The 26096-nt window shown below is 39.4% G+C and overlaps 1 protein-coding gene across 2 annotated transcripts in view; it reads left to right on the top strand.

Moving 5' to 3' along the window:
- The first annotated feature begins 7454 nt into the window (after positions 1-7454).
- Positions 7455-26096, top strand: part of PACSIN2 (protein kinase C and casein kinase substrate in neurons 2) — a 54030-nt gene continuing 35388 nt past the window's right edge. Inside the window, exon 1 of one of the 2 annotated variants that reach the window (XM_082280251.1) lies at positions 7455-7591. The gene's annotated coding sequence lies outside the window, so the exon portion shown is untranslated. Of the gene's footprint in view, positions 7592-8088; positions 8108-26096 lie in introns of those variants that run through there. The other variant, XM_082280255.1, reaches the window with a different exon arrangement.

Consider the following 26096-nt stretch of genomic DNA (forward strand, 5'->3'; position numbering starts at 1 on the left):
GAATCAGGGCCTCCAGAGCACAAACATTACCAACACAAAATAGTAATGGCACTACCTGTAATATTACTAATACTGAATATTCTTATTTAATTGTTTGGGGGAGTTCTACTGGCTTGAAAAGGGTCAGCTCATTTGCATCCTCAATATTCAGTAATTCAGAAGTCAGGACTGGAAATCTTGCTGTTGCTTTCAAAGATTTCTGTCCCAGTGTATAGCAGATACATTAAATAAAATATAGTACTTGTAAAGAAGTATTTTATATGGAAAATGTTTTTGTAGCAGACAGACCTATCAATTCTAAACATGCAAATCCTTCTCTCTGGCCCAGTGTAATATTGAGAAAGCATATTTCAAACCCTTGAGGATGAAATACTTTCGTGAAATATCTAGTAAATTATCATTACTACCTCAAAATAAAAGCATTAAAATATTATTAACTAGGGAAAAAAGGGAAAAAAAACCCTGACAGGAATCTTGGACTATGTAGTACATAATCTCAGAGCTAGAATGAAGGTTTCAAATGTTGATCTCACATTTTACAGTTATATCTCCAACCAATGCATTACTAGTAATTTATCTTGCTGATCCAAACATGAATTTAGTCATGCATTATTCTCTTTAAAGAGCAAGAATTCAAAGACACTGCAAATGCAGTGACTCTTCTCTTCCTGATCTCATTCTATTTTCTTTTTAAAATAATAGTCTAGTGGTTATATACATCAGACTGCTTTCTCCTCATTTCCTTTTCTTGACAGGCTTTTTGCAGAGGGTGAAGTTTGAAGGCTTAATTATATTTTCACTTCTAATATATGAAAAACCTATATATGTAAAGGGAGTTTTAAGGAACAAAACTGAAGTAACATGGAATTCTAATATACTAAGATTGGTTTTCTGATTATCAGTACTAAACTGTCCTGGTTTCAACTGGGATGGAGTTAATTTCTTCTCAGTAGCTGTTGCAGTGCTGTGTTTTGGATTTGGAAGGAGAATAGTGTTGATAACACGCTGTTTATCCTAAGTCCAGGACTATTTTTTTGTCTTGGCTCATGCTCTGCCAGTGAGGAGGTGCACAAAAGGAACAGAGAAGGAGCACAGCTGGGACAGGTGACCTGAACTGGCCAGGCTATTCCACACCATGGAATGTCATGGCCAGTCGATAAACTGGGGGAGTTACTCAGCAGGGCTGATTTAGGTTTGGGAAGGGGAGTCTGCAGGTGGTGAGCAGTTGTATTGTGCATCACTTGTGATTTTTCCCCTGTTGTTATTATTATTATTATTATTATTATTATTATTACCAACCATTATTATTTCATTTTATTTTACTTCCAATTATTACACTATTCTTATCTCAACATACATTGAAGTTCTTCTTCAATCCTCCTCCCCGTTCCACCCAGTGTGGGGAGGGGAAGAGAGGGAGCTAAGTGAGCGGCTGGGTGGTGTTTTCATTTCCAGCTGGGCTTAAAACCACAACACAAACCCCAGGAAAAAAAATCTGTAATGAGCAGCAATTCTTCCTTTTCTATGCAGAACTTGAGGCCTCGTGTATGTCAGTGAAATGTTCTTGAGAAACTCAAAATTAGGAAGCTCTGTTGCTACGTAATGTCTGTTTTTAAGACTTGTTGAAAAATTTTGTGAAGGAATTTTGAGTAAGGAGAGTTTGTGTTAGCTGGAATGAGTGTGCATAAAGCAGCTTTTCTGCAGACTTGGTGGGTGCCAAGGAAACTAAAGCAGTCATAGCTAATAGTTCTGTGGGAGGAGGAAGAGGGTGGTATGTGGATATCATGCAGTGAGATGCTGGTTTGTACCTGGTTGTGAAAGGTAAAGGTGAAAACTGAGTTAGGAGGAAGAGAAACTGGAAATTGCTTACTCAGAGATAAAATTTTCAACTTTTCACTTCTGCATCTTTAACTAAATCTCTTGCTGTAGTAGGACAGAACTAATGGTACCAAGTGGTGCCCAGGCTGGTGGGAGCCTGGGGCATGCCCTGCTATCAGCTGGAACGGAGGTGATGAGGGAGATGTGTAGCCCACTTGAGGCAGGTGTCTGCCGCAGGAGCTAAGGGGAATTGACTACAGGAGCGATGCTGACGTGTAACAGAAGGTGACAAACCTCATGTGGATGCTCTCATTCAGAGGTAAGATATCTCTTTTTGCTGGAGTCTAATTCTCCAAAAGGTTAAAAGCCTGTTTTACCTCCGATTGAGAGAGCTTAAATCTGACTGCGAGCAGACGAGCTCTTAGTTCTGAGTAACTGTGGCCTTGGGCCAATCATCCTCCAAATCTAACAAAGAAACTGTTTTGGCTTTCAGGGGAGCAAAATAAATCAGAAATAACAGTTCTCAAAAGTTCTGACTTTGGCTAGTATAATAACTTGCCAGGCAGAGCTGATAAAAATGTGTGTCTCAATTCTAAAATACTGTTCTTCGTATGCTCCAGTGCTCCCTGGCATAAGGACAGTATTGTATGAAGAATTAAATGGACAAGCTCTAAACAGCTACAGGAATTGTTATAATGGGATCAGTGTAGAAGGAGTTTATTGTTAGAGTTGAATAGTGGGGCTTGCTTCCTGGGCACTAACCTTTCTCCCTAATAATTCTTTGACATGGAAGGAATTAATACGATTCCCAGAGAATAGCTTCTGTACATGGCTTGAGGAACTTCATTAGTATAAAAGAAACAGTATTATTCCTAAAGCTACTTCATTACTGTTGGCTTTACAATAGGACTTCTGCCTAAAATGTCCCTGTCTCCTGATTCACTTCCTGCTATAAACTCAACAAAACAATAGACATTTCACAGAAGATATACAGCTCTGCATTTCATCAGCAGAACATGTCAGGCAGAGCTCATTTATCTCTGTGGTAAAGGAAGGGCTTTACTGTGTCACTATAAACTGGTGCTGTTTCTCAAGTAGTTGCTGTTCAGTTGACTTGGATGGAAATTACAGAAGGGAGCTGACATTGCATGCCTGCTTTATGACAAGAGTTCACTCCTGCTTTTGGGTCGGTGGGAAGGGATCTGTGCCCTGTGGTACAGAGGTATCCACTTATGCTTACCTCTAGGGCTTCTTAAACAAACAAACAAACAAACAAACAAACTTTATTCCTATCATCTCTGCAGAAAGCAAACGTGGATAGCTGGGAAAAGCTGACTTTAGCCATGATTTTGTTAAAAATTTGATTATTAAGAGGAAATAGGAACATGAATTAGTATCTTGGGAAAATTGGTTGTTCTGTACTGAATTGTAGGAAGTTGTGTGTGCTCGACTGTATGTTTTTCCAGCTTTTTTAAGTTGCCATCAAAGCCTAGGCAAGCTCTCCATACTTGAACTTTCCCAGTTATGATGATGACATAGATACCTTTATTATTGACAGAAAGTCTTCTGTGCCTTCATTATTCTCCAATTTAATACCTATTAAAAGCAAGTCATTCACATCTGAGGTAGTAGTCATAGACAATTGGTGTAAAATAGAAAAGTTTGGACAGTATGAAACTGTAATTAAAAACAGTAAGGTGAAAAACAAGGAGACAACAAAAAATATTTCAGACAAGAACATGGCTTTTATTTGAAAGGTTCTTTCTCAGTGAAAGTTGGGCAGTGAAACAGTGAAATTGATTGATTTGAGTGGAATTAAATTTAATAATCTGAAATTCTTTGCCATTGGTTGGTATATATAGTCACTAACAGCATTACACTTGCAATCAAAATATGGTTCAGGATTTAAATCTACATTTAAAGTGTAAACAAAGATGTATAACACATGGAGTTTCTTAGCAAGAGAGGAGTTTGAAGAGAATGCTGAAATGTTATGGCAGCAGTCAAGAAACACAAATTTGTTCTGAGTGAAGACACGAGACAGAATTTCTTTACAGAGAAAGTACTAGTGCCTAAAAGGACACATGGAATTTCTGAGGACAGCAGAAGAAACAAGAAGCATATTTTAAAATAGATTGTGTTAAAAGTAAAAATAACCGTGGGATATTTATCTAAAATGAGAGGATTTTGTTTTTTTCTCCACAAACTTCCTGTCCTGTTCCTAACAGTCTGAATCTAATGCTCACCAGTGGGGCTGGATAGACTGTCAGCTGTTCTTCTAAGGAAAAAGATTAAGGTAATCTTTCACTGGATGTCACATTTTTAATATAACTGAAAATGTGCAGAGAACAACTGCTTTTTAGGAAAAAAAATCAAAATACTAAAATCAAAATTGTTAATATGGTAAAGCTTGATTCTCTACATAAGTAAATTATTTATGCCATCATAATAGTGCCATCATGCTGGGATCTTGCATCACTGATGATAGCTATAATTAGACCACTAATCTCTTTTAATTCACTACAAGAAGAACTTAATCTTTGAATATACATAAAGCTAATTTACATTTTATAAATTGAAAGAAATAGTACTTTATTATCCACTGAGGTATATTTCCCCAAGCAGTTTTTCGAGTGCATATATGTATGTATTTATGCAGTGCATGTAGCCTCAAACCCTGTATATATTTATACATACATTAAACTGTGTTACTGGAAGTAATGAAGTCAAATTACTATACCTGTATGTGTATTAACCCCAGTGCAGACAAATTCTGCTTTCTTCACGGGAAGAGCAATAGTGTTGATTCCAAAAGTACACTAAGGTGACAATAATAATGTTGCTTCCAAATAGTTTCAAATGCTACACTTGGAATGGGGTAAAAACGTGACAGTTAAAAATGTATTTTTAAAATTCTGTTATTGTCTTACTGGCTTCCAAAGGTGTCCAGGCATTTTTCATCTTAAGTGTCAAAAAGATAGAAAACATCTTGCAAGCAGAAAAGAATATTCAGCAGCTTGAAAATACTATTCCCTAAAGTGGTACCTTGAGAAACCTCAAAATATTAAATTAAGACGTTCATAAAAATTGTCTTTCGGTACACTTTCTTTTTTCCAACTAATAGTCCTGCCTTTACTTTTTTTATCTTCAAAATTATCATTTCATAGCATTTGTAAATATGTTTCATAGCAGTTATAAGGATGCTAGGTGAATTATAAAGATGTTTAAGTGAAACATTGAAAAACACAATTGTTATTTCTCAAGTTGTACTAAAATCTGAGTTTAGTTGTTTGTACAAAAATGTTGTGTAAATTCCTCATTTCTGATCAATCTCCATTCCCTTGGAAGCTGGAACCAGTTCAAATTCCATATGAAGATGACTCCCAAAATAACACACTGCCTTTATAGTATGGCACAAGGGCTAAATTTATTGTACCTCTATGTGTGTGTTGTGTGTGTATATGATAGGTTTTATATATATATAAAGTATAGTAAGTGTATATATGGAAATAAAGTAAAATATATGTAAATAGAGTAATAAATTGTATACCATTTCCATGCACATATTATAATGTAATATATATAATTATATGTTATATATATAAATATATATATATATAATGTATAAGCAGTATATCAGCCTACCAAAGTCAATGCATGGGAATAGCTGATTTGAAGAATATTTTCTTCATTGTTAAAAGACTGACTGATAGTTTGTGCCACCAGACTCGGGACTTGAAGACACATTTTTTGCTCCTTTTACATTAACTGTCCCCAAACTGGCCTAAAATAAGAATGTGGGACCCTGATTTTCACAGGCAGTAGCATAGATGCAATCAGCACTGGGTTTGGGGCACAAGGTGGTTGTATTCAATGAACTCTGTGTGAAATAGTTGGGGATTTTGTGTGTCAGTCTAGCCCAGGCTGCAGGTTCTGTCCTCTGCCAAACTGGAATTCCCTTTCATCGCAGTATGAACTCTGTTCTACCGGGGAGTGCTATGATTTATGCTGAATTCCTGTTCTGTTTCTTCCATCTTTGAACAAGTTTGAGCATTATTTGACCAAACAAAGAGATGAATGACTGTTTTGATGTTAGATTGAAAAAAGTCTTAAGTGTTCTGGCACGGAGAATTTCCAGCTTCAACAATGCTCCAGGCAAAACGGAAGCTTAATTCCTTACAGAAAGTGCTGTATTTATGATTCTATATGTCCCTTGTAGTGTTCTGTAAAGAAAGCTTGATCTCTCATTTAATGAGAGAGAGTGTAGAAAACTAAAGTGCAGCACTGGTCAGAAGTGTAAGAAACAAATTACAAGATTTCTCCTCTCAAACATGTACTGTTAACTTTCAACACAGGAGAGTGAAGAAAAGGAGAGTAGGGAAGGGAGAAATCACTTTTAATCTCAGGAACCTTACCAACCTGACCAAATTTCATAGTACTGTTAATAGCAGTTAGTTCAAATCTGTTTGTCAAGGACATTCAGAAGATAAATTTTATGTCAGTGCTATGGTCTTAAAATCCTACTGAACTAATCTAAGTGAATCTAAGTTAATGAGTCACAGACTGAGTGAAGGAGTACAGGAAGACTTGGCGTCTATCTGATTGTATGCGGACTTGCATAAGAAACATGGCCAAGAGGAAAGTACTCTTAGGACTGTTTTGCAGCCCTACGCAGTGATCCAGAGCTCTTGCTGTCCTCAAACCAGGCTGTCCCAGGGGACAGCGCTGGAAGCACAGCAGTGATGAGAAGGGCAGATGGGAGGGAAATGCAGAAACTAGTGGCAGAGAAGGCAAACGCTGAGGGGACGAAAGAAGGTCACCGTCGTGGCTGCTGCTTGGAACTTGAAATGGTCCTCTGTCTAAAACAAATAAATCCGAAAGATAGGCGAAGGCGGGAGTACCAGTTCTGGTACTGGGCGAGAACGGCGTAGCTCCGCGGACAGCGGTGTAACCAAACCAGCAGTGCCGTGTCAGAGGTGGCCCTGTCCTTGAGCCCGTGCCCGGGGCAGCTCCGCGCCCAGCGCAGCGCAGCGCAGCCCGAGCGCTCCCGGTGCCGGCGGAGCGCACCGCGCTGTGCGGAGCGGCTTCGGCGCCTGCACCGCTGCCGGGCGCGGAAAAGTCCCCGACGCTTCCCGGGATCTGCCAACTTGCTCACGTTTCGCTTCGGGGAAACAACATCTGCTTATTCACGGTGCCCCGCAGTGGAAACGGGACACGGACGCCGTGTTAGACCCGCCGCGCCCTGCCACGTTCCGCAGTGCTCCTGTCACGGTTTCCTACACCAGTATACCTGGCTCACGCTGCGGCCGGGCAGCCGCTGCCCACGCGGTGGCCGGAGCCCCCGGGCTGAGCTCGGGCCGAGGCCGGGGGTGGTCGGAACCCCCCGAGCTGAGCCCGAGCCGGGGGCGGTCGGGGCTCCCGGGGTGACCCCGGGCCGGGGGGGCGGGGCCGCGCGGCTCCAGCTGTCCCCGACGGCCGCCGAGGAGCGCGCTCCGGCCGCGGGCGCGCGCACCACCCCTCACCGCCCCCGACTAGGAAGCGGCGTTGATTGGCAGCCGCGGAGAGCCAATAGGCGGTGGGGGGCGGGAGCTTGCCCGCGCTCTCAGCCAATGGGCAGGCGGCTGGGCGGGCGCCAGGGGGCGGGCGGGGGCGGTGGCCGCAGTGGCGGCGCTGAGCGGAGCGCAGGGGTCGGGTCGGTTCCGCCGCGCTCTCGGCGTCTCGTCACCCCCCACCCCCGCCGGGCACGGGCGACAGGCAGGTCCCGGCGCCGCAGGTGAGGGCTGCGCCGCGCTCCGGGGCCCTGCCTTCGGGAGAGGCTCGAGCTGGAGGCCGGGTTGGGATCCCCGTCGGAGCCGTTGGGCAATGGCGGGCGGTGGGTCCGGGCGGGGGGAGCCGCTGGTGCCGCTGCCGCACCGGGCCGGTGCCGCTGCCCGTGCTGGGGCCGGGCCGGGCCGGGGGAACACCCTCAGGGACCCCGCTGGGTGCGGGCCGCCCACCCCGCCGGCGCTCTGGGGCTGCCGCTGCGGCGGGCGCGGGGAAGGTGAAGCTCTCCTTGCACGGCGCCAGGGGAAGGGCAGGGCTGGGGCTTGCGAGGGATGACGACACTGGCTCGGTTCCTGTAGGAGGGGAGAGCTCCCTGCTCGGGGAAGTTTAGTGACCCACTCGGTCGGTGGTGGTGACCGCTTTGGTTTGGAGAGGGGAGGAAAAGAAGGCAAGGACGGACTCCTAAACTTGAGCAGCTGGGTTTTTCCTCCCGGCTTTGAAATCCCGGCGCCTGGGATGATGGCAGGTAACGATGCTGGTTTGGTGGGAGGAGGTGTTTCTACGGGGGCGAGTGAGGGTTTAAACTGCTCGGGGCCTCCTGAGTACCGGTTATGACCCAGCTCAGTCAAGCTTCTTGGTCTTGCCGTTGCTGCCTTCTGTCTTGACTTTCCCTTTTTTGGCCTGTGGAAAGAATCTCCTCATCTCCTAGACCGAAACTTCTGTGTGAGAGACAGACATCTCTTTATGTGCATTGAGGCTACCTGGTTAGGGAAGAGCAGGATGTGTACAGTGTCTGCCTGGCTTGCTGTATGTCTTTCTCAGCTGTCTCTGTTTGGAGTGACTCAGAAGCTGATAGATTCAGTCTTCTGAGCCGTCATCCTTTTGCCTGAGCAGTAAAGGAAGCCAGAAAGACACAAGTGGCGTACGCTGTCCTTTGCAAACTGAACAGTTTGAAAACTAAATGCAGTCTCTCAGTTTTAAACGCTTGGATTACTTGATTAAAATCGTAGAATAGCTAGGATAATTTAAAACTAGTACACCACTGCTCACGTTTCCTGTACCTGTTTGTGTAAGTCTGATCATTTGACCCAGATTTGGGTAAGAAATGAGTCTTGGATATGCTATGCACTTTCGTTTCTGTTGTGCTCTATGACCTCCTGCTCAAAAGGCTGCCATGAGACTGCTTTCTCTTGCTATTGGGGAGTGGGTGAGGGATAACCTTCTGCTAATTTGGATTTAATGCCAGCATCTGATCAGCTCTTCTTTAAAGCCAAAAACCTTTCCCCTGCTTTTAAAAGTTAAAACAGGAGTAGTGCATTATTACAATAGCCATAGTGAAGGCTACGTTATGTAAGCAGCGGAGTTTTCATTCTGATTTTAGTGCAATAAAAGGATCGTTCTCATATGTCTGCGATGAGACAAGCACCACTTTGTTGCTTTCTTGGGCAGGGTGGGCACACATGACATTATGACTTTTATTTCTGCTTAAAGGTGAGCAGTAACTAAAAGAGTTTGCCAGCTGTGTTTCAGATGGTCAAAACTTGTTAATTGCATTCTTTACTATTAAAGTTATTATTACCAAGGGCTGATGTGCTGGCTGTTTTATACCTGTACCTGCCTGAAATTATATTTTTTCAAACTTGCAATTTGCCTTCAAAGATAGTAGTTATATTCTGCCAATTATGACTGAATCAGCTGAAGCAGGAGCACATATTAGCATAAGGAGCATGTCTGTTTAGCACAGTGCAGCATCATTTTAGAGATCCCTGATCTCTGGTACACCACAGCTTCAGTGTGGTGAGCAGGAGAGGTGTGGAGGTGCCACCTTGCCATAGCTGTTCTATGGTCAAGTGCTCCAAACTCCCTTTGAGAAGGTGTTTACAAATCTGGATCAAATTTTTCTTTTTTATGCCTTTGAAATACCATCATAATAAAATGGCTTTTTGACTGTGGTCTAGGTCGTTGTGATCTGTGAATGCTTTTAAACAGTGCCTTCAGAAGATGCCTAGATGATATATTTTTCTAGTGGGTAGATGTCTGCTTTCTTTTCTTTTGATGAGCCACTTGAATGTTGGTCTGAAAATCAGTGAATCTGTTATTTTTACCAGGTGACATGTTTGGATGATTTAGTGTCAGGCATGAGAAGTTTTGTTCCCCTGCTCTGTGGAGCATATGGGCACCTTTTCCAGCTCTACAGCTGAGTGAGCTACGTGCTTAAAGATGTCCATATGTCAGCTCTGTGCTTCCCTGTGTGTGGTTAAAAGGAGCTTGAAGGTGACTGTGAGTTGAATGCCTATAAATGCAGGCCAAGAAGATGCTGTGCTTATTGCAGGAATTGGATGAAATGCTTAGCAGTGCTGCCAGTCAAAAGTTGCCTGTGCTTGTACAAATCTGTGTCGTAATACAAAGTAGCTAAAAGGTAGCTTTCTGTTTCTGAGTTGGTGCCTGGTTTTCTTAGCGTAGCAGCTCCTGGAAAAAGTGCATCTTGTCATACAATAAACCAGGAGAACAGTAGATGCAGATTGAAGGTGAGTTTTGTTTAGGTGGGGTTTTTTGTTGGTGGTGGTTTTTCTTGTTGTTTTTGTTGTTGTTGTTGTTTTGTTTTCTAATATGTATTTTTAAACATCCATATAAATTAATATATGAGTGCCTTTTTTGGTTCTTGGAATCTCTGCTTTTTAAAAAAAATACTAGGATTTAATGACTTTCTTGTTGCCTGGGACCTGGAATGAAGTATCTAATGCTTGAATTTAAGACTAGTCTGTGAGATGAACAACTTCTTTGTAACATGGGATTTAATTCAAGCTCCCCCAGAAATAATCCCCAGAACTTCAAGAGGTGACACTGTTCTTTTCAACTAAACTCAGTTACTGATTTTTGACTTAATGTAATGATGGCTTATTCCCAGGAGATGAAAAGAAAGAAGTAGGGAATAAAACAGTGATGTAACTGTGCTGAGATAAACCAAGCTAAGTGTTCTGTGGTTGAATAGAATGCTGTATTTAGTATGAATGTTACCTGGCTGGTTGGCTCACTGGGGCTGAGAAGAATAACCTGGAGTTGACAGTAAAATAGCTGCTGTATTCTGGGGTTGGTTTGCAGTCTCCATCATCCAATTTGTCACGAGACTTGAATGTTATTCCTTTATGTGTTATCCTTTAAGGTGCTTTTCTTAGGGGAGGGGAATAATCCAAATTTCTCTAATGATGTTGGTCTAGAATCTGCCTTGATGAGTGCTCCTTGGAGTGTGAGGGATTCTGCTTGAGCCACTGGTGCACTTGCTTAGAGTCCTGTGGATCTTGGTGGACAGGATGTGTCAATATTTGAGGAAGTTCCCAGCCCTAATTAGTAAATAGGGGTAGAACTAACATGGCTATTGTAACACTGCACAGTAATCAGCTCCAAGGCAAAAAGAAAATGTCTCTTGGGCTTTAACTAAGGTGGTTTGCTTCAAATTCTTAGAATATGCAAATATTTTAAAACTGTTCTGGCTTACACAAGGTATTGTAAATATTTTGGTAGTATTGGAAACCTGTATATTGAACTGTTTGGCTTTGGGCTAGTGCATATTGTTAACTCTTTTTGCTTGTGTAGGACTCTTCTCTAAGAACTAATTCCAAGGCATCTGTAGACCAAAATTTTTAAACAACCTTCTTTGCCTTTTATCACATACCCTAGAGCAGTGAACGACAAGCCAGACTACAGTATAACAGCAGAAATGGTGAGAATGAGAACTCTGTGTGGTATTATGAAGCATTTCTTTGAAAGAGTTTTACTGAAACCAAAAAGGCTGGATTTTATGTAATCTTTTGACATAAACTTGTAACATAAATGGGCACCACTCAGACTTTAAGTGACACTGTGCACTCAGAGGAGTTCACAAGTATGTTCTAAGTATCTTCTTATGCCCGTTGTGATTAATGTCCTGATGTACTTGCAAGCTCTTAGCTTTTGATATAAAGTAATAAGTTGTTTGTGACTACTAAAACTGGCTGACCTTGGTGTTACTCTACTGTTCATTATGAAGTCTCTTGTTACAGAAGTGTGATATTCTTTCTGCCTTATTTTGTTGTGTCTTTGTGCATGAGTAGCACAAATAGGGCTCAAATCTGACTTTCATGTATGATGGTGCATTAATCTCTCCCACATACCAAGTGAATGTATTGCTACCTAGTGATTGTAGCAACAAAATGTTGTTGACTGGGCTCTGAAAAGACTAGCAGAGTTTTTTGTACCTGGCATCTCACAGCAAGGGTTTTGGGTTACAAAACCAACTTGCACAGAACTTCTTACGTGGCATAGTAATAGTAGCTGAATATTGAAATAAGATTTTTTGTTGTTGTTGTTTTCAATAGCAGATGCACAGCCACACTTGATTAATTTAAAAATAATATGACAAAGAATATAATGAGCTGAGGTTTTTTCTAATTTCTGACTTAATAGGTTAAATAAAAAGTGCAGGGTGAATATGCTTAATGTGCCCTTTTTTAAAGGGGTAATGTGAAGTACAGATTTCAATAAATAATCTGCCATGAGTCACAGCACAGGACAAACGGGACGTGGTTTTGGTTTGCCCTACGTCTCTCATCCTCTCCCTTAATTGAGACTTTCTTAGCAATTTGACAGATACCTACCTCCCTGCTGAGAGGAACAATGCTGCTTTCTTTTTGGGAGAAGTGATAAATGGGTAATAAACAGGTATAGATCTGTTAAATGAACTCTATGTATTTAATGGAACCACGTGCATACATCATCAACTTGTAGGCATGCTTACTTCCACAGTCTTTGAATAATATTCTTAAAAACATTTCTTCCAAAGTCTTCAGGTTCTGTCTGTCCCTTAATAGTTAGAGATAAAAGCTTCAAAACTCTAATTTTTTCATTTACCTGTAATAATCTAACCACTCAAAGTCATCTGATATCTCGTCAACATAGAATTGTGCTTAACTTGTAGGAGCTGCTGAACAGCTTGCTTTAAGCTCTAGAGGGAATTCATCTGAAGGACATTGTTCTTAAATTCTTGCTGTGTTGAATGAGGTTATGGTTCCATTCCAAAATGTGAACATGCTGTTTTATACAGGAGAAACTGGGTAACCATTTCATTTACACAACTTTTCTTTAGTTTTTGTGTGTTAGAGAGCTTCATATAAAGAATGCTGTCAGTGTAGTGTCATTCAGATACAGAGAGAAATAAATTGAGTGGCTAGCTCTTCCTCTTTTGGGCAATTAAATTCTTAGAAACTATTACACCCACACCTGGGAGTATTGCCATCTCACTGTCTGTTATTTTAGGGCTCTGAGAGTTGACGTTTTTGTCATTTTTGAAAGCTTGTGCAACTGAAAGTGGTAACAACCAGCACATATGGATAAAGTATAATCAACCAATAATGTTTGATTCATAGTGCCACTTCCCAAAGCACACTTCCATGCTGTCTTAAGCAGAGTCCTAAATGGAAAGTTAAGTGAAAAAAAGTTCTATTTTGTTACTGTGTCATTGATGGCCTATGGTGAGATGGCCATGGTTGGATGCCAGGTGCCCACCAAGCAACTCTGTCACTCTCCTCATCTGGACAGGGCAGAGAAACTGTAACAAAAGACTCACAAGTTGAGATAAGAACAGGGAGAGATCACAGCCCAGTTATGATCATGGGCAAAACATACTCAATTCAGGGAAATTAATTTAACTTACTGCCAATCAAATCAGAGTAGGGTAGTGAGAAATAAACACAAATCTTAAAACTCTTTTGACCAATCCTTCCCTTTTTTACAGGCTCAGCTTCACTCCTGATTTTTCTGCCTGAGTGGCACTGGGTGACAGGGAATGGGGATTGCAGTCAGTTCCTCACACATTTATCTCAGCTGCTCTTTGCTCTTCACACTCTTTATCTGCTCCATCATGGGGTGCCTTCCATAGGAGATGACTCTCCACAAACTTCTCCAACATGAGTCCTTCTCTCAGGCTGCAGTTCTTCACAGACTGCACCAGTGTGGGTCCTTTCCAGGGGGTCAGTCCTTCAGGAACAGCCTGCTCCAGTGTGGGTCCCCCACAGGATCACAAGTCCTGCCAGCAAACCTGTTCCAGCCTGAGCTCCTCTCTCCATGGGGTCACAGGTCCTGCCAGGAGCCTGCTCCAGCCTGGGGTTCCCATGGGATCACAGTCTCCCTTGGGCTTTAATGGCTGCACTGCGGGGTCCTCCATGGGGTGCAAATTTGGCTGTATCCTCAGGAGCATGTGTTGGAGATGGCTTTAATGAATAGGCAGTTTTGGTATGTGGATCATGCATTAGCATTCTGTAGACATTTCAAGATATTATCATTTGATTAAAGAGATTTTAATTGCTGCGGCTCTTAAAATCTTTAAGTAGGTTGATTATCCAGGTGCTAATAGCATGCAGAAGAAATGCAAAAGGATGATTAATAGATTTTAATCCAGGAAAGAACCATTTGTAATCATGTGATCTTTTCTGAAAAAGACCATCCGTAGGACTTGTGTGAACGAATCCCTGTTGGAATTTGATACAGCCACAAAGAAAACTTCCTATTTAGAATAAAAGGATGTATAGTCTACCACAACCCTGTTAGGTGCCCAGTTAGCTAATTAGTCCTGCTGTCTCTAACAGGGTAATCTCTCTGATGTATAGTCAGACAATATACACTTCTAGCTGCCTACCTAACAGCACTTTATTTATATCCTGTGATTCATTGAGCACGTTCAACTGAGCATTCTGCTCCATTTCAGAATTCCTCAAACGTGATGCTTAAAATATTCATATTTATGAGATAGGGAAATTAAACTTTGTCTTGGTACAGTCCAATGCAATTTGCAAATTAGGATCTTTAGGTTATGCTCATTTCAGCAAACAGTCCAGATAGGTTTGTGTTAGCACTGGTTTTGGTCTTATTTACTATTTCCTCAGGCTTTTGTAAAGGTTGTCTGGGCAGTAGATCAGTCATGATTCCTGATCTGTTCCCAGGTCACCAGTAATAATGGTTAAGAGCTTAGCAGTAGCTTGGTGAACACATCCAGTTTTGTAATATTTCTTGACTCTGTCTTTTCAGGGCTTAAAATAAACTTAACATCAGACTGAGCTTGTGCTATTCTGCATCTTGATCAGAATACCTTGTGAAAGCAAGGTCAGCGCTGTGTTGAGACTTAAGTCCTCAGCATAGTCACCATCACTCAGGATGGTGTCCTCATAAAAAGAAGGTGATGCTAAGAATTTGGTTGTATTGTATTTTTCTTTTTACTATGTAATAATAATTATCAACTTGGTATGCTCAGATGGAATCTTACTTCTTCTATTTTTGACTTGTCCTGGTTCTGGCCAGGACAGGATTAAATTTTGCAGTAAAATTTAACTGGCAGGAGGGGCATGGCCAGGACCTGGAGGTTATTCTGTACCACCTCAGGTCATTTTCCAGGGATGGGGGAAAGGCTCCCTTCAGGAGCGTGAAGGAGGGATGCCCGGGCATTGTTAGGGTTTTTCTGCATGCTGAGTGTGCTAGAGCATCCCAAATGATATTTTAAAATTCTTGAACAAAAGCTGGTTTGGGCTCCTAAGTCCTTTTAATTTCTGGTTTGAGGACTAATAATCATATCACTCAAATAAGATTATTTGTCAGTATTCATAGATCTTCTGCCTCTGTTCTACATTACAGTGAGTAATAGCATTGTTGCAAAGGTTGTTACAGTAAGGATAATAAAGGAGCTTTAAATATGATTGCAGTCTACCAATACAACTATTTCTGTGTTCATTCTGCTATCTTTTGTCATTTCTAGCTTTTGTTATATTTGTTACTGTGCACATCCCCTCTTTTCCACTTCACCTAGAGGGATTTCTGTAGGTTATGTGGTTTTCTTCAAATGTGGCTTCGGGGACAGCTATTAAAAAGTCTTGTGTGATTCCCTGTTATTCTTGGATGGTATATTACTATTAAAATAATACTGAAGTAATATTTTATCAGATCGCCAAAGCTGAGCTTCTCAGGACAGGTAGTCACTCCTAGTTCTGTCATCCATTCTCTTTTGAGGTATGGATGCATGGTGTTCCTTTGTGGTGAATGCAGTGTGCTGTTAGAGTTAGGACATTGTCACCTATGAATCCCATACAAATTTTGGAGTTGGGAAGGTGAAACATGGAACATACATGGATGGGACCAAAGGGCCCCACAATAATGTGGCATTCTCCTTCTCACAGCAGCTTGTTGCAGAAGGAGCTGTGTGTGCTGTGTTGTTTAGTGTGCATTAGTGGCCTCTGGTAGATACCACTTAGTGCTCATGTGGTGCAGAATGTCTGTGGAGTGTTAAATGTTCTTTAAAGTTGCTAATATTTCAAGTGAGTAATGAATATTATTGCAGAAGTGTCACCACTCGTTTCTTGAGCAATCCTCTCTCCCTACGTAACCACGTACAAACACTTCCGTTGTGTGACATGTACAGTGAAGTTTCAGTGTTATAAAATGGGCTTGATTTATGTTCCCAAAGGCAATAATATAATCTCTTACTTGTATGCCTACTGCTTACACATAAGCAATGAAAAGATCTTTTTGCCTTTCTTTCAGGGTGTCAGCCTTTTTCTGAAGGGTATCTTGTGTGTGGTCTTTGTACTTGCCTATTCTTTGTGTTAGCATAACATCTTGGTGCTTGTTAAACTGGCTCCAAAGCTTGTTGCTACTTCTACTCCAGTGATAAGTTACTTCAAAACAAGTGATAGTCTGTGTTGTGACTAAAACAGGAAATCAGGGGTTTTTTGGTGGTGCTCAGCCATTTGTTCTTGCTATGTGTTCCGTGGTGGTCGTGTTTATCTGGCTGTGCTGTGTCTGGGGTTGGTTCTCTGGTTCAGCAAGAAACCTTTTATTTTTGCAGAGTCATTTTCAGCTGGATAAAGCTTAGCACCTGACCTCCCCAACAGAATCAATGGCATAGGAATGGGTCAGAAGGGATGACTGGGCATGCGGCACAAACAAGATCAGTCACTGTCAGTGGAATGAATTTATGCCATAACAAAGCGATCAGACTACGTACTAAGCGATGTAGAACAGTGAATAATTTCTATAAAGTTGACCTGTAAAGTGAATGTTGGATGTAAACAAGTCTCTGTATAAGTGCTTTTATAATCAGATGTATGCCAAAGATGGTCGGGTGTAATAAAGTAAGGAAAATGGAATGGATATAAATGCAGCATCATTGTTTGCCCTGGCAGCTGAAGCTGTGCTACCTGAGCTGCTGAAATACAACTCAGAAAGATGTGACATCTTCACTCAGACTCTACCCTTACACTGTCCACAGTTAAGGGAATTGCAGATGAACTTTTCTTGATTTTTACCAATTTTAAATGCATGGATGAATAGAAAATAAGTATTAAATTATATTAAATTAATAAATTTTAAGGTCAACTTGCTGGTGTTTTCTTTATTTTTTTGCTTAAATATTTTGGAGTGGAAGTACCAGAAGACAATTGAAATACTTTTTCAAGTTAAACAAGTTCCAAGTAGAAAGGAGTCAAAAGTCCTTGCCTTTTTACCTTCAAAATATTCACTTGTAAATAATGTAGGTGTTGCTAAGGTTTAAAGCTGATATTTTATTCTTATGTAATGAAATACAGTATTTGTAGAAAAAAAAAGTGAATGCTAAATAATTGTTTTGAAACTCCTAGCAGATGATTTAGATTAATCTGTTAGCACATTATTGTTAAACCAAGTTTTGAAGAAGTAGCTTTAAATTTCAATTCAATACTTAATTTCCAAAATTGATGCAATTTTGTGGAAAGAATCAAGTGTGTTTTTATAATGTTAGTATCTTCTTTCCTTTTTTTTTTTTTTTTCTTTCTCCCAGGGTAAAATCTAGGTGTACAAAAAAACCCATGCCATTGATGTAGTTTCCTAGACTGAAATAGAAAAACTGCTTGCCTACCTTATTGAAACCTCTTTGGGTTTGGCTTTTTGGGTGTTTGTTCTTTGTTCTTCTTGGTTTTGTGAGGTTTTTTTGTTCATTTGGTTTTTTTTGTTTGGGTTTGGTTTTTTTCGGTTGATTGGTTGGTTGGTTTTGTGTTTTTTTAAGAATTATTAGAATTCGAGAAGTAGATTTAGAGGGATTCCTGTTACTTTTGTACTACAATACTGTCCAATCTGCTTTATTGGCTATTCTCAGTAAACTACTATTCCAGCAGATTTTTTTTTTTTTTAGCAGGTGCTTAGATTGGCTAGCAGAGAACATCTTAGAACAGTATTGCAGAACATTTTGTGGTTTTCTTTGTTTAATTGTTGTCTGCACTGGGAAAGGTGCCTGGGATATCATGAATGTCTTGTCTGTTCATTGAGCTAGGACCAAATTTATTATTTATGTTCATATGCACAAATTTGAGGAGATTAAAGGACAATCCATGTAGTTTTAAAGGATCTGTAGGTGAACCTTAAAATTTATTTGAAATGAGATTTGATCTTAAAATTGGTTTGAATTTGGCTAAGAAATCCTTTGTCCAAAGTAGCATATTAAGCAGCTGCTTCTGCTTAGGCTTGTTGTATCCCTATATCAGAGAGCAACATGTGGGTTTAGTCTGTATCAAGTTACTGTATTTTTAGTACTTGGTTTAGCATAAACTATCATAGTTTCTGGTAGAATGTAAATCCTGTGAGTGGTATGGGTGTCATGAGTAAAATCTGTGCTGTACAATGTTAATCATTGTCAGCTCAGTGCCAACCAGTTCCGTAACTGAAGAACACAGATAAAACAAGTATCATACAGCGATTCTGAATTTATTTGGGGTTCTGCAAGATAACCTATAGGTTCTTTGCTTTAGACTTTGATCAGTCTGATAAAATATGATGTTGTTTCTCTTTCTACAGAGATCCACTCAGCTGGGGTTTTTTACTAGTCCTGTACAGAAACTAAAATTGTGATTGGAGAGCTCTCCTTTATCCCTCCTCCCCTTTCTTGCCAAAGAGGCTGGATAGGAAGCACCTTTGTGTCTACTTGTTGTTAAGTATTGCAGAAACATTTTGTGTAATTAAGGAAAAGTAGTGCTAAATTTAGCATGTAATTAATGTGTTGTGAACAAAATTACTAGTTTTACAGTAATAATTTTAGCAGCTTTTATGCCACCTTATTGCATAGCAGGACAGAGATGAACAGGTTTCGATGTTTTCAAGTACCTCTGAAGGTATTTTCATTGGGCACCCTTTATGGGTTTTATTTTTTGCACTTGCGGTATTTATTTCACGTATGGATTATTTCATACACATGGATCAAATACTACATTCTCTGAGTGAATATTGCTGTGCCAGTATAGTATCTTTTGATATGATTTGTCTGAGTTGTGAATGATGTTAGTATTTCAAGTTTGAAGTTTATAGTGTGTTTGGTTTTTTCAGTTTTCAGGGATATGTAAAGTATCTAATTTAGCTAGCATGCTCACTGGAACACAATTTATTAGGTAGGAGAAATACCATCAAAATCTGTTGTACAAATTAGATCTTTAAAGCTGAAGGTTTTATAAACACGCTTCTCAAAATATATTTTGAATTTGCCAAGGAAAAATGTATCACATAAACCCTTCCATTTTTTTATTGCAATGAATAGTTAGAGAATGAAGTTATGTAATCTCATTTCAGAAAAAAAAGCTTTTATGAAAATCTTGTGAAACACTCTTTGTAATGCAATAGCAATTAACTTGTGCAGTGTTCAACCCTGCAAATGGGGAGAAATAAGCAATGTAGAACTTACAGCTCTTGTTAAATTGCTTTGTCAACTGTTGTTGCAATCCTCCAGGAATCTCTGCATTGCTTCCCAGAATGAATTAAATTTGAGCTACTTTCTCCAGTTATGCAGCTGAAGCGGCTCATGAGAGTTATTGGAATGTGCAAAGAATAGCATATTGCACCTAAGCTTTTACGTTAGAATTTCTGTAGCTGTGAATACTGAAAGGGCTGCAGGAAGTCCAACTATATAAGCTTTAAAAGATGTTTTTATATCTTCTTTCACTCTTCTTTTTCTGTCCTAAGGGAAAAAAAAAATCATCATCTCAGGTGAAAGACAAGTACAAGCAGGGATTTGGCATATATGTGTCAAAATGAAAATGCAACAGCTTCAAGTTTTGTCTAAAGCTAGCCTGCTGAAACTTAAATATTCAAGCAAGAAGTTAGGTTTTTGAAAATTCATTTAGCAATCTGTTACTTGATTTCTTCTGGTTTTGTCTACAATTTAGAACTTCATGCAGAATTACTGGTTATCCGTGTTAAGCTGAATAAGCCTTACAGTAGTGACTTGCCTCCAAACCCTGAAATCATTGAATATATTCTGGAATATTACTGTTGAAATGTCCCAACTAGAGGACTCTAAATGTGAGTTTAAATGTTTTTTAAGTTTGGATAAGCTTTCAGTGCCTTTAACTTAGAGGCAAAAGCGCTGGCTTTTTACTTGGATATATTGGATCCCTTGAGCCAGAAGCTTTTTGCATAGCTAAAAGAACCCTTTCTATATCATTGTGTCCCGATTACTTTGTATCAGTGACATTAGGAGGACCTTTTTTCAACCTATGTTGGCACTGCCTGCCATTGACTTTCACCTTTCCAAACACAAGGAAATGGACAGTGGTGATGCATTTTGATTGTCAATTGGAACCCTGGGGAGTTAGTAAAAGTAAATTCAATGTTAATTTTGCTAGGACTTAGTCACGGCTGTGAGCCAGTACTAAACCTGTTCAAATGGCCTTCTTTATTGCTGCACTATTTTTAGGTTGAAAAGGCTATCTTTAGAAACTTCTTTGGTGAACATTGCAGGGATACAGTTCACATATACTCATACAAGCATCCAGGGAGAATTTTGAAAAAAACCTTAGGATTCTTCTGATATTACATAGCATGCTGCAGTTCTAAATTGTTCCAGTTAGTACCAGGCATCATTATTGAGAGCCTCAGATGGAAGACCAACAGAAGATTTGTGTGGCAGCTACTATATCTTCTTTTACAAAAAGTTCTTGAAACTGAACTGCAGGTGGATGCTAGTTCTAACAAAATGTTGGCTAGACTGGTTTGGTGTCATTAAAATTCTTCAGTTTGTGTATCAATAAGAATAGACAAACAAATATTTCTGAAAGAATAGCTGCCTTCCTTTGAAAGGAGTTTTAGGTACCAGTGGTAGAAATGCAAGTCTGAAGTAGTTTGGATTTAGAGCTTTATCTCATGCCAGTGGATGATACAATAAAAATATGTTGAAATGATAAGGAACAGATTATACCAGGAGGTACCATGGCCAGGACAAAGACTAATTGTTGAACATGGGTGTACCAAATGAATGTTTTTTCAAGCTTAGTTACTTGAGTACCTGCAATTTATGTCATGCAAAATGGACCATAGCGAAAAACCTGTGTCATTACATGGATTAAATATAATGTAAACTTTGTGTTGTACCAATACCATGAAATTTTTCTTCAGGTATTAGAATTCTTAGTTAAAGGATTAGTGGATGGCTTTGGCTGCAACATTCAACTGTGTAGCCTTGTACTTCAGCATAAGAAAAAAAGAAAAGTGGACTACAATTGTGTGTGTGCAGAAGGTAGAGAAGCCAATGAAATGTAACTGGCCATGAGAATGGCACTCTTGTTTTTGTCTTTCAGAAGTTGCATGATGTCTTGTGAATTGGTAGATAATTGATTGTAGAGTGCCCATCACGGAAGACTTTGTGACTGGACAGGGTGCTAGGTAATCTCAGCAAGGCTCCCTTTGCCGTCAAAGACTGGATTAAAGAGGTCAGGCTGTTGCATGGTTCTGTGATCCTTGTAACTCGACAAATACTCAGCTGAAGTATTTCTTATGGGATCTGATTACTGTAGGAAAGTGTGGCTGTTGATAACTCTTTGAAGAGATACTGTGTAATCCAGCCTCATCTGCTCCCAGGACTTGTTTTTAGGATCCTGTGACCCTCACTATAACCCTAATCTTTTCCCAGTTAAAATCTGGCATAAAAAATACAAACAGATCTAACTTTTATCTTCTGTGGAACTGAAAAGTAATGCATTTTTTTTTCCTGATGAAAACAAATTCTGGTAGACTGTCCTCTGTCACAGTTAACTAGATCATCAATTGTCAGACTCAAATGAGCAGAATTTCCAATGCTAAAGTGTCACTGGTCCATGACAGGATCAGTAAACATTAGCCTTCTTTGGTTTAAAATTGGTGTTTTCAGCTGGAATTCTGGCTACAGGCTTTTTAAGATAGTATGACAAAGTAGATAATAAAGTGCCAAGAGTTGGACATTGCATTTTCAGTTTCATAAATAACAAGGTAGAGAATAAATGTGTGTTGTCTAATGAATCAAGGTTATTCAGCTGTTGAATACTCTATATAGCACATTCTTTACTAATGCTATTTTTTAGATGTGGTAAATTAGAACTGTTTTTTAAGTGTATTATCTGTTTTCATAATTTTGGGTGACTGATGCATCAACTAGATATTTTGCATCAGTGAAGCAGCTATTTTATCTTTCAGATGTGGACAGTTGCATAAGTTTTTTTCAGTATAAACTGAATTTCAAGTTAAACACAAAAGGAAAGAAAGAAACTGCTATAGAGTATTTGTGTGTGTACCCTTCAGATACTTGTGCCACAGGTTAATAATACTTAATGACAAGAAAATCCATACAGCTGGACTCACCATCTCTTTGTGCTTTTAGTGTTCTCCTTTTAAATTGCACATATGTCTTAAACACGACTTTGCCTGTTCTGAGATAACCTTAGTAAATACTCCAAAGTATATTTAAAAATATTTTTGAAAATTGTTCTTTCATGTGCTCTGTACCCTTAAGCTTCAGGAGTAAGGACAAAACAACTTTTAAACAGCTGTGGTCTGAGACCTGATGTGATTGTGTGAAGGTTCCTTGTGACCCTGACTGTTCAGCTGTTGAGCTGCTTTTATTAGAAGCAAATGTTACTGAGCTTGAGGCTGGAGTTGCTGAAGGGATTCTCTTCCTGGGTTAGAGAAACTCCTGGCCTTCTCCAGAAAACTTAAAATGACTGAGGAGTTACCGTGGGTACTCTTTATTACTGGAGTTGACATTAGCTTTGTGGGTTCAGGAGACTTTCTAGAGGTGGGCCTAATTTTTCCAATAGTGTTTATATTAAGGCTTTAAGCCTCCAGAACCAGAAGGGAAAAATGTCTGTACTTAAGTTTCACAGGTGTTCTCTCCTGAAATGCTCTTGGCTTGAACTGTGATGTTAAAGAGTGTGATTATGAGAAGTATCGTGTGTTGCTTGTAAAATATTATAAATAATATCTTTTAATGTGCAATTTCTGTCATGTATTTTTCATTGTCTAATGTTTTTTCTGCAGTATTTCTTATATATCTATTTCTATATATCTATTCAAAATCTTATATATCTATTTTATTCCACCATATGATAAAGACAGTTAAATGTGAAATTTATTATTCATTGAGTAAGCACATCACTTGGTTTTCTTACTCTTGGGGAAATAGAAATCTTATTTTCAGTTAAACTTTGAAGTTATTTTTGCATAATTGAAGCTTTCATCATGCAGCTGTTTCAGCTGTTGAGCCATTTAATCCTTTTTTTGATTCCTTTGCTGCTCAGCCTCTTAACTCGTGAGCCATATGGAGATACGGCTTTATAATGGCAGTCATATGTAGAGAGGTGACTCATTTCAGTAACCACAAACTATTCTAGAGCACTGGCTGAGATGATCCTGAGAGCAGGGACACAGAGCCTTGCCTGCAGTGTCGTGGTACAGTTCTGTCTGTGTTCGTTGTCACCCTGCCCTGGCCTTGGACAGGAGAGTGGGGATATCCCAGCTGTCAGCTCAGACACAAACCTTGGGAGACAAATGTGGGATGGAATCTAGTGAGACATTCAAGCTGGACTCAGAAGCACAAGATCACTTGCTAGGTTGTAAAATCCCTTGGAGGTGGTAGTGCTGGTAGTGCTTTTTATAAAATGGCTGAAAATCTCAGTGTGTTAACCATTGCTCTAGGCTATAACTCTAGTGGCTGGGTTTATATGTTTGTGTGCAAATAGACCATTATATATGTGGTTTATGCACAAAGTACATGTTAGAAATCCAGCTCAAGCTGTTCCTTTTGAGTGTGTGCAAGTTCGATGTTGTAATTCCAGAATGATTTTATTCCATGATACTAACTTTATTCAGATTACTTCATGTTACTATGCATCATGCAAAAATGAATTCTGTTGAATTATATCTTCATTTAAAAGATGATATTGCATTGAATATAATGGCTCCAGGCTTTCTGGAGTCTAACATAATGCAGTTTTTCAGTTTGATGATCATGTGTAGAATGATTTGCAGTAAACTAAATAGCTTAAGAAATTTGATCACTTTATTCTGAAGCTACTTGTGCCTGCTTTTCTCAGCTGTAACAACTATCATACTGCTATTTGGTGAGTGTAGAGGTCACTGACATATGAATTAAGTTAAATTCAAAAAGAAAAAAGGTAAGTTATTGTACCTTTAGCAAGAATTGTTTCTGGTTTTGAGAATGGTGTAAACATTTAAAATGCTGAAGTTACTCAGCAGTATATATGATGAAAAAAGTCAATTGAGTAATTGATGCTTTTACTAAGACTTTCTTTCAGTACTGTGATCAGCTTTGGTCCTATTTGATATTAGTCTTGAATTTTCAGCAGTAGGGTTTTTGAGACTCTCCTCTTGAGAGAGCACTAAATTGAGCTTGGTTGGGATTATCTACCTTTCTTTTTTCTGTCTTCTGATTGTTCCTCATGTGCAGGTTACATGCTGCTGTTTCAATGCTCCACAGTGGTGGCACAGCTTTATTAACTGCAGAAGCACAATGGTGATGGTGATGCAAGAACTGTCAGTTAATGGGGCCTCTTGTTCCACTTTCCTTGAACTTCAGTCCAATTTAGGTTGCAGAGTAGATGGCTGACCTACTTGTATTTTGGTCAAGCATTAATTTAAAATGGCATAAAAAGCTTTCCTTTTCCTGAAAAGCAGGAGCAGGGTAGAAAAGACCACTCTTTCTGAGGTTAGTTGGCCAAATTTAAGCATTCATTTCACGTTGTTACGTTTAGGGATTCCACATTTAAGTGACTTGTTTGAGAGCTGTACAAGCTCATGTAACATGTATCCAGATCGCTGAAAATCATGAGGAAGACTGGCTGCTCTGCTGTGCTTTCTTTTCTAAACCCTTAATAAGATTAGTGAAACCTTTGCAAACCAAAGAAAAGCTTTCACCTCCTCTCTTGCCTAACCTGGATCCCATGTGCCTCTTTTAAAGCAGCACCTTGTTTTGCACACTGAAAACTGTAGGTTTTTCAGTTGCATTAGGATTAAAGTAGGTTTAACTGTACTGTGTATGTTTAAAAAAACCCCAAACAAATCAAAACCAACAACCCCTTCCACTTCTGCCTTTGCTTGTCAAATTACATATACAGGGAAGGCCATAAAGTATGATCTCTGATCCTAATATTTAAGAATGACCTTCCTGGTAGCTTAGACCAATGAGTTTAGTACATGGTAAGGAGCCAGTTCATTATATGTATTACAAAAAATAATTACATGTTTTTAGGGAATATTTAATTCTACTAACTTAGAAGCTCATGTTGTCTAGATTACTAAATTATAAGTAGAGGTATTCTGATCTTGTTGCAGTAATTACCATTTCAGGACCAGAAAATTAAATTGCCTAGAAACATGAGAATTCCTGGCTAAAGTTTAGCTCAGATTCACTGAGCTGAAAATCTGTTTAAATAGAATTCAAGAGTTTCTTTTTTAGTGACCGTGTTAATGCAACGAAGTATTGAGTAACCTTCTCTCCAACTTTAACACAAGCAAACAATTTAAACTCTCCTAATAGTTCTTCAGAAGCTGCACTCAGTTTGCTTTAAAATCTGAATTAATCTTATTTAATCTTAAATATGAAATAGTCACGTGCTCTTTTGTACTTTTACAGTATAGCATTGATTTTGAAACACTTGAACAGGCCTTTTATTGTTTCTAAATGAATAATTACTTATTTAACTTACTGTAAAGAAAAATAGTTGAAGTTAAATATGCCTCTGGTTGTTTTCTTTCTGCATTTAATGAATTGTATTTTGCAGAGGTCTGTACATTTTGTATCAGTTCCAGAAATGAAACTAATGAAATGGGGCATAATCTGATGACTATCACAGCTGAAAATGTTGCTTTTAAGTTGTAAGGCTATCTTCCTTAGCAGTTTTTACATTGATAGTGTTTTCCCCAAATACTGAACTACCCTTTAATGTATTTTGAGGGTTGAGGAATGTTGCATGATGATTTGACCCACTTTTTGTCAGCAGGGCTATGACAGTGAGGGGATAATGACTGCAGAAAGAATTGGTAATTACAGAAGCCACTGTTTAGAGCCTTTTCACAGCTTTGATCTAAGCCAAAAATTATGGCAGGGGTCATTTAATTTCTGCTATAGGGTACAAGTCCTGGGGTACAGTTCTTTGCTAGCTTTGGCTGTCCCTTGCGCAAAAGCTACACTAGCAAATAATTTCTGGTGT

This window comes from Coloeus monedula (assembly GCF_965178545.1).
Source record: "Coloeus monedula genome assembly, chromosome: 4".
NCBI classification, from domain to species: Eukaryota; Metazoa; Chordata; class Aves; order Passeriformes; family Corvidae; genus Coloeus; species Coloeus monedula.